The sequence below is a fragment of the Rhinoderma darwinii genome, chromosome 10 (genome assembly GCF_050947455.1).
Source record: "Rhinoderma darwinii isolate aRhiDar2 chromosome 10, aRhiDar2.hap1, whole genome shotgun sequence".
NCBI classification, from domain to species: domain Eukaryota; kingdom Metazoa; phylum Chordata; class Amphibia; order Anura; family Rhinodermatidae; genus Rhinoderma; species Rhinoderma darwinii.
In genome coordinates this window covers 55,625,958-55,633,988 of record NC_134696.1, presented here as the reverse complement: position 1 = coordinate 55,633,988, position 8,031 = coordinate 55,625,958, and positions in this window count along the sequence as shown.

Genomic DNA, 8,031 nt, shown 5'->3' with positions numbered 1-8,031 from the left:
AGCACTGGAGGAACAGGAAAGGCAGGCTTAAATAGACCGAGGGCGGGAGCTAGCTGAGTCTGTCCAGGTTGCGATAGGCTCTCCCACTCCTAAGCCTGCCAGCCTGAGTGGTGGAAGCTGGAGTCTGTCTCAGGGATGTAGATTCAGGTGCTGACTGATTAATTAAGGGAGTTAACCCCGAAGCTGTGCCTGGCAGATCCTTTACAGTCAGTCTATTATGACGCACAGTGGCCAGAGTTGAAAATTCAACATTCCAGGATTTGAAAAAAAATATATAGTTAAGAAAATGGGAAATATGAAAAAACATCAGCAAAAATTCTTAGAAAAATATGTTTAATATAGGTCATAGGTCATTTTCTGATGACACATTCCACTAAGGTTGAAGGGTAAAAAAAAAATATAAAAAATTACATGAATTTTCAAATCACTGTATCATCTTTTTTACTATAATCCTAAATGTTTATTCTATTTAAACCTAATTTAAATATGACCACAGTCTGGACAGTGGTTTTGCTGGAATATGATTTTTCCCATGTAATAAATCTCCTGCAGGTTGCAGTAGGAATATTTCCTTGCCATACCTCTATTTCTCTCTAATTACCCTAAATCCTCCCTATCAGCTGGATTTCTGCAAGAATAATCAGTTCCAAAAGCTGCTTCAAAGGAAGCTCATTCAACCAACTGAATCGTTCTCTGGGCTAATGAGGAACAACATCTCCGAAACTATGCCGTCTACAGATGGGTGTATCTGGTTTGGCAATTAACCCGAGTTGTGTTTCAAAGCTCTATATAAAGGGTTGCATATTAACTTATAGGGTAGTTACCTATAGGGGGCACTAGAGAGACAGTTTTATTCCTTATGGAGTGGGGCTGTTTTGCATACTTCCCCTAAAGCTGGGTTCCCTGCAGTGCAGATTTGCTGCAGATTATGCATGCGTTTTTTTTTAGCCAAAACCTGAATTGTATCCAGGGGAGCAGACCCAGAAAAGCCTTACTCTAGATGTTTCTTGTGTTTAGGTTCCTTTCCTGGTTGCGGCTAAAAAGAAATGAATGCAAAATCTTCAGCAAATCTGCAGTGTGGGAACCCAGCCTAAGGCCTCATTTACACGAGCGTATTATACGCGCGTGCGACGCGCGTGTTTTTCACGCGTGTCGTACGCACCTATATTAGTCTATGTGGCAGTTTAGACGATGCGTGAATTTTGCGCAGCGTGAGTGCGTTGCGTAAAACTCACGACATGTTCTATAATCATGCGTTTTTCACGCAACACGCACCCATTGAAGTCAATGGGTGCGTGAAAACAACGCATGACACACGGACGCTCATGCGTTGCATGCGCGAAAATCATGCAAGAGCTGTTATGTCCATGCCAAACAATCTATAAAGCTAGACAAAGCAAACCCAAACCAGGAAGTGCCTGCCTTTCCAGTGCGAGGGGGCAAGTCTAGCCAGTGCCTGGAGACTTCAGTCAAGAATTCTTGGAGCGTATCATCTATTCTACAGCCATGCCGCGCGGGATGGATGTGGAGCGCCTCATCCTGTTTGTCCAGGACCATCGTGCTATATGGGACACCAGATGTGAGGAGTACCACAATAGGACGGTAAAAGAGGACGCATGGGAGTTGGTGGCAAAAAACATGTTTGAGCAAGAGTGGGAGACTGCCAGAACCCGGGACCGCACTCGGTTGGGTGAGTACCACGCATTTTCTGTAAATGCCTGTCATGCCTATTGTAAACCTGGGGCCCTGTATGTGTATTCCGCTCATTAGTACGAAAAACTTAGGTGGAGCAGGTGCTTCCCCGTGTCCCACGTCATTGCCACTGCAGGGCCCTTCATTTAGAAGTGAGAGGTTATAGTTCTGATGGCGTGTTATGTTTTTGTTATATCCTACAGTCCAAGATATCAAGACACGGTGGCGGAGCTGCCGTGATCAATTTAGGCGAGAGATGGGTGACAAGGGACGCAGCAGAGATGGGTCATCTCGCAAACGGCCCTACATATACACCAAGCAGCTCATGTTCTTGAAGGACATCATGGATATGCGCACGTAAGAGTTAATGCCGTTGCATGAGTCTAATGTGTGTGTGCCAATGTCCTGTTTGCCAACGTGTTGTTGTCGCCAATGTTAGATATTGGATTCATATGTTTTTTTCTCCTTGTAGAACCACCGACAATTTGGAGGACACAGCAGAGGAGACTGACGTGGGGGAGGCTATGGGAGAACCTCCTGCTCCCAATGTCCTGCCTCCCAGCCCCGAGCCGACACCCCAGGAGCCCGCACCAGGGCAGTCTGCACGGCCGGTCGCCTCTCCAGCCCAGGAGCGCCCCGTGCGAGCCCGCAGTCGGCGTGTTCGTGCACCACAGCCCTCCACAGCAGCCCAGGTCGATACTCGGGTACTCGACTATCTGAGGCGAGCGGCAGAAGAGGACGGGAATGATGCCTTCGGCCGCAGCATTGTCCCCCTCCTACGCCTGGTGCCCATGGACCGTATGGGCCGTCTGCAGGCGTCGATCGTCACTTTGATCGACGCTTGCAGACCGCCCCACAATCCCCATATGTGTTTCACGGCAATAGAGCAATGGCGAAATGCATACATGCCGCCATCCACGCCCCAGGTGGCTGGCCAATTCCACCCTGTTCCCCAGATGGGCCGGCCGCATCCATACATGCGCCCTATGGCTCCCCACTTCGCAGGGCCCACATTCCACCCACCACATCAGCACCACTATGCTGGCGAGGAACAACCTACCCAGCTCCAGGTCCAGCATAGTGGTACTGAAATGCCTCCCCAGGACAACTAAACCAACACCTCTGAGTGTGTTGGTGCCAATATATTTGGACGGCACTGTTGTGTGTGGTGCAGGCCTGGCCACGTTTGTTGTGGGATCATGTTTTTATTTTGTATTTCGTTACACCATGTTGGTGTCTAAGATTTTGTGCCCAAAATTTGGGTTAGGTCCTAATCCGAAAATAAAAATATTCATGGTTAATGGTTTGATTTCGTTTTATTAATCATTTATACCACACAACACAAGGTTTGCCACACATTTCCTTTGCCTACACTCTCACACACTTCTGGCATTTTGGCCCAATGCATGCCCATGTGATATGAGGTTTTAGTTAATCTATCGGGGTTTGACATGGCTTGAAAGGGATTGCAAAGTTTAGGTCCTGCCATGGGCCCCGAAGCAAAATAAGTACACTTGCAATTGGACTTCCCTAACTGGAGTCCGCACAACAGGATATATGGGGAAAGTAAGTCGGCAACTGTGTAAAGTCCTGCTCAAACCCCGAGAGATATAAGCTCGCAACCCGCGTCAAGGGTCCTCATGTTTTGCGAGTCTCTACCCCAACCCCAACCCCCAAAATAAACCCCCAAAAAAAATGCCCACATCTCACGTGGGTAGTGAAGCCTCAAAAGAACATTCACCACTTCAAAGGTCATCAGCCCCCCACGGTGCTGGTCCAGATGGGCACTCAAAATATGCGGCAAAAGTATCACGCACTCGAAGGCCGGAAGAGACAGATCGGCCTAGAGGATTCACCGGGACATTGTCAGTGGTGCCTGCATGTGTTAGGATATATTCTGCATCAAAGTTAGCATCATTAATGCGGCAGAAGTTATGCAGAACTACACCCGCTTGTATAACACGTGTGACATTCGGCATGGACAATTGCATTGTTGAGAGAAAGACACGCCACCTGTTTGACATAATGCCAAAGGCACATTCCACACATCGCCGAGCTCGGCCCAGGCGGAGATTTAACATGCGCCGACGGTCATCCAAGCCCCTTCTTGCAAAGGGACGCATGACTTGCCTTGTGAGTGCAAACCCCTCATCCGCCACGATAACATACGGGATTGGGGGCCCGCTGGAGCCCGGGAGGATGGAAGGTTCCGGCACCGCCAATCGCCTATTCACGAGTCGTTTTCCCATTCTTGATGAACGGAATATGCGTGCATCTGCGGAGCTGCCATACGAGCCAATGTCTACAATACTGAAACAATAATTCGTGTCCGCCAAGGCTAACAATACCATAGAAAAATACTGCTTGTAGTTAAAGTATTGGGAGCCACTGCGTGGGGGCTTTCTCACACGAATGTGTTTGCCGTCTAGGGCACCAATGCAATTTGGAAATTCTGTAGCTCGAAGAAATTACTCTGAAATACTTAGCCACTGTCCTTTCGTGGGCTGAGGCATGACCGTGCTCTTTAACCTCTGCCACAACACGACACAGGTGGATATGACAATGAACGAAATGGTGGTCACTCCCAAAAGAAATTCAAAATGCAATGAATGATAACTATTGCCTGTGGCCAGAAATCTAGAAAACAACGAGAAAGAAAAACAAAGGCAGAACACATGTTAGTGGGGGGCTGGTGAAGCAGACAGCGGCATGGACTAAGTTCTAGCAGTTTCACACATACCTCAAGGTCACAAGCAGCCGTTCCTCAGCCGAAATGCAGCGTCTCATGTTGGTATTCTGGTAGGTGAGACCAGAGCCAGTTTTCGCAAGCAGAAGGTCAAATGTGGCCACAGACATGCGGCAGAAGGCACGAAATTTGTCTGGATGCCGGCGTAAGTCCTCATACAGGGTATGAAAATGGCCTTTTATAGTACGTTGGGCCACAAGTGGATGAACCCAAATGCGACTTCTTACAGGCGTTTGGTACTGCAGCATGTGTCGGCGCTCGCCAAACCGACGTGAGATCATCCAGACAAGAAGCACACGCGCCAGCGCTGGCGAAGCCATAATAGTTGGGTGGCAAGGCAATTCCAACGTGAAGGGAAAAACACACACGGTGGTTTCTGCAGAGGCGGAAATAAGGTTCTAAACATGCTTCTACCAGCAAGCATGGGTTGGGCCAGCTGGCCTATTTGTAGGCTGGCGTACCACTAATCCCCTGTGCGTTTTTTACGCGCGATGCAAACGCTAGTCGTGCGCGCGTTTAAAACGCAACAAGGCTGCGTATACGCAGTGCATACGCAATACAAACGCGCGCAAAACGCACACGCTCGTGTAAATGAGGCCTTATACTCCCTACCTGCTATATCTCCATAAGGAAAATCAGTACCTTCCAAGAGAAACTTTACAGAGAAAACAGAGGATTAACAATGAAATACAATTTCAGGCCTATTTCTTCACAGTGGGAGCTGCTCTTTATTAATCTGCCTGTAAAGCAATGGGCAAAAATAAATTATTTGTTCCAGCAAGATGTGCCTGTGAGGTGTTGGATTGAATACGTTTTTCACACTTTTTACAACATTATATATGTATATTTATAATTTACATTTACCATGGGTGCAACATCAGTCAAAAGCCGTATTTTACATTGATCATTACACTGCATTGAGTTGATCACATTCATCAGAAAATCTCTAAATAAAACAGGATTTCCTCAAATAGACTACAGTGGTCTGGCAAAAGTTGTTTTCTCTGTCTCCCTTTGGGTAACAAAATGTTGAACATTTCTATAATTACTCCAATGTAACTTTATTTCTTAATAATTTCATAATTTCATAATTTCATAATCAATTCATGAAATCCACAATGGGGTACTCACATAAAGACACAGATCAGTCCCCAAAATACCTACTAGATCATATACATAAGGCTGGATAGTGTTAATGTTGTTTTTGCAGCATAAAAGGGCAGTAAATACAGAATGGCTCCATAAAACATTAAATATGACATTATGCACAACGAGAAATGCTTCTTACAGCAGTTACTTAGTAGTGTGATATAGATTTGTTCTTTTATAGCTGCAGTATATCTGAATTAGTCTAATTGGGGAGATTTAATAACAGCACAGTCAATAGTGCGAGTCTATATGGAGTATCATTTTATTTAGTTACTTGAAGATCAGGAGTTACACATCCTGGACATCATGCATCTTCTACTATTTAAAGACAGACATTTAACCTGCCAATAAAATTCCCAGTTGTTGATGTACCTTAAGCACAAAAGCAGTTTGAATGTTTTCTATTAGATAGTAATGGAGGTATTACAACCCCTATCATTCTCATTAATAAAAATGTATTTCTCTGCAATTTTGCTGCTTCGATCTCACAATGAAACATATTACACTGCTAATTTCTGTGACTAAGATTTAGAGGATTTTTTTCATTTTAAAAACTTCAGCTTCACAGATTACCTATAAATGGACTCAAATATAATAAAACCTCCCACTCGAGGCATACTCAATATAGCTAGACTTCTGTTGTAAGGAGCATCATTACTAATCCATGAACGCTTAGCTGATGATTATTAGTATGATCCTCAGCCCTATATCCCACTAAAACTTCCCTGACACATTAAGGGCTCATGCAAACGGTTGTATTACGGCTACATTTTGTACGCAAATGTGCAATTTTTCAACCATATTATGTAACTATGTGGTAGGACAAAAGAGGAAGGTTTTAACATACACACAGAGTGGACATGTGCATAAACCATTGGGCTCACAGATTACTGATGAACATCAGGTTTCCTTATTAAACATAGCGACCAGGATATTTTGGGCCTTAAGGACCAAGCAGTTTTTTTTATTTTTTCATCGTCCCATTCCGAAAGTCTTAATTTTTTTTCATGTCTATATAGCCGTATGATGGCTTATTTTATGCAGGACTTTTTTGTCATTTCAAATTTATTCCCTTCACCTTGCGGTATAAATAACAGGATAAATATTCTGATTATGCCAAAACCAAATTTTTATGTTTTTTTGAAATATTTTTTACTACTTTTGTACAAAAAAATCACCCCAAAAAAATTTGTTGTGTTTTTTCCCCCACATTCCAGGAGCTTCATGACAGCTTATTTCTTGGAGGATGACTTGTGGTTTTCATTGGTAGCATTTTGGGGCACATTTAGGAGAACTTTTTGATTGCTTTTTATTGATTTATTGATGAACAAAAAAAGTAATTCTAGCATTTTTTTTTCAGTTTTTTTCAGGTTTTCAATATCATGTGCGGGATTAATAACATGATATTTTTATAGTTTGGTTTAAAAACTACCATTGTTTTTTATCTGTAGAAAAAAAACTTATGTTATTTTACAGATACAACAGGAAGCTTTTTAAGAAGACAACTACATTTTTTTGACGGTTTAATTGTATCTGTTTGTATCCCTTTTCAAGCAGATCTATTTTTTTTGTTTACTATTCTATATATTAAGAAACTCTGTAAATTTAGTCTTATTTTCTAGAAAGCATACACCTATAATAAGGGAATAGTATATTGAAATGAAATAATGTTAGAAGCTACCTCGAAGTGTCTCAATGACTTGGGGAGAAGCCTGCAGTGTTATGATTTTATTTAGTAACTAAAGTATAAGTGATTTCTTATAATTATATTTTATTAAGCAATTATGAGAAATGATAAAGCAGCAGAAATATGAAAAAAAAACGTATGCAGGAAAATGAAATGAGAAACCATAAATAAGATAAATTCCTCCATTACCATCATTAACATTTCACCATAATTAGATCCAAAGCATTAGCGGCACTAAAAAAATAAAAATGAAATAGTTATATAAAGTTTATTTTAAAAAAAAGTGTTCAGAAGAAAAAAAACAATTTTTTTTCCATTAAAAATGTGGTTTTATTGCACAAAAAAAATATATTTTATACATATTTGGTATCACTGCTATTGCAAATTATAATAAAGTTAACATATTATTTATACTATATGTAAACAACATAAAGAAAAATTCAAAACAACAACATAATTGCTTTTTTTTTATCCCACACAAAAATGACAAAATTTAGTTAAGAAGTTCTATATACACCAAAGTAGTGCAATTAAAAATATCACTACTCCTGCAAAAAATAGCTCCGATATGACTATATCGACTGAAAAATGCCCAATAGAATAAAGTTGATTCATTACTTGCAGCATGGTCAATGGGTGCAAATTTTAAACAAATAAATGAGAAAATTACTGTTTTTTTTTACCCCAAAATGTTAATTAAATTTAAACAAGTCATATACTCCAAAATGGTGCCATTAAAGTACGACTCATCCCGCAA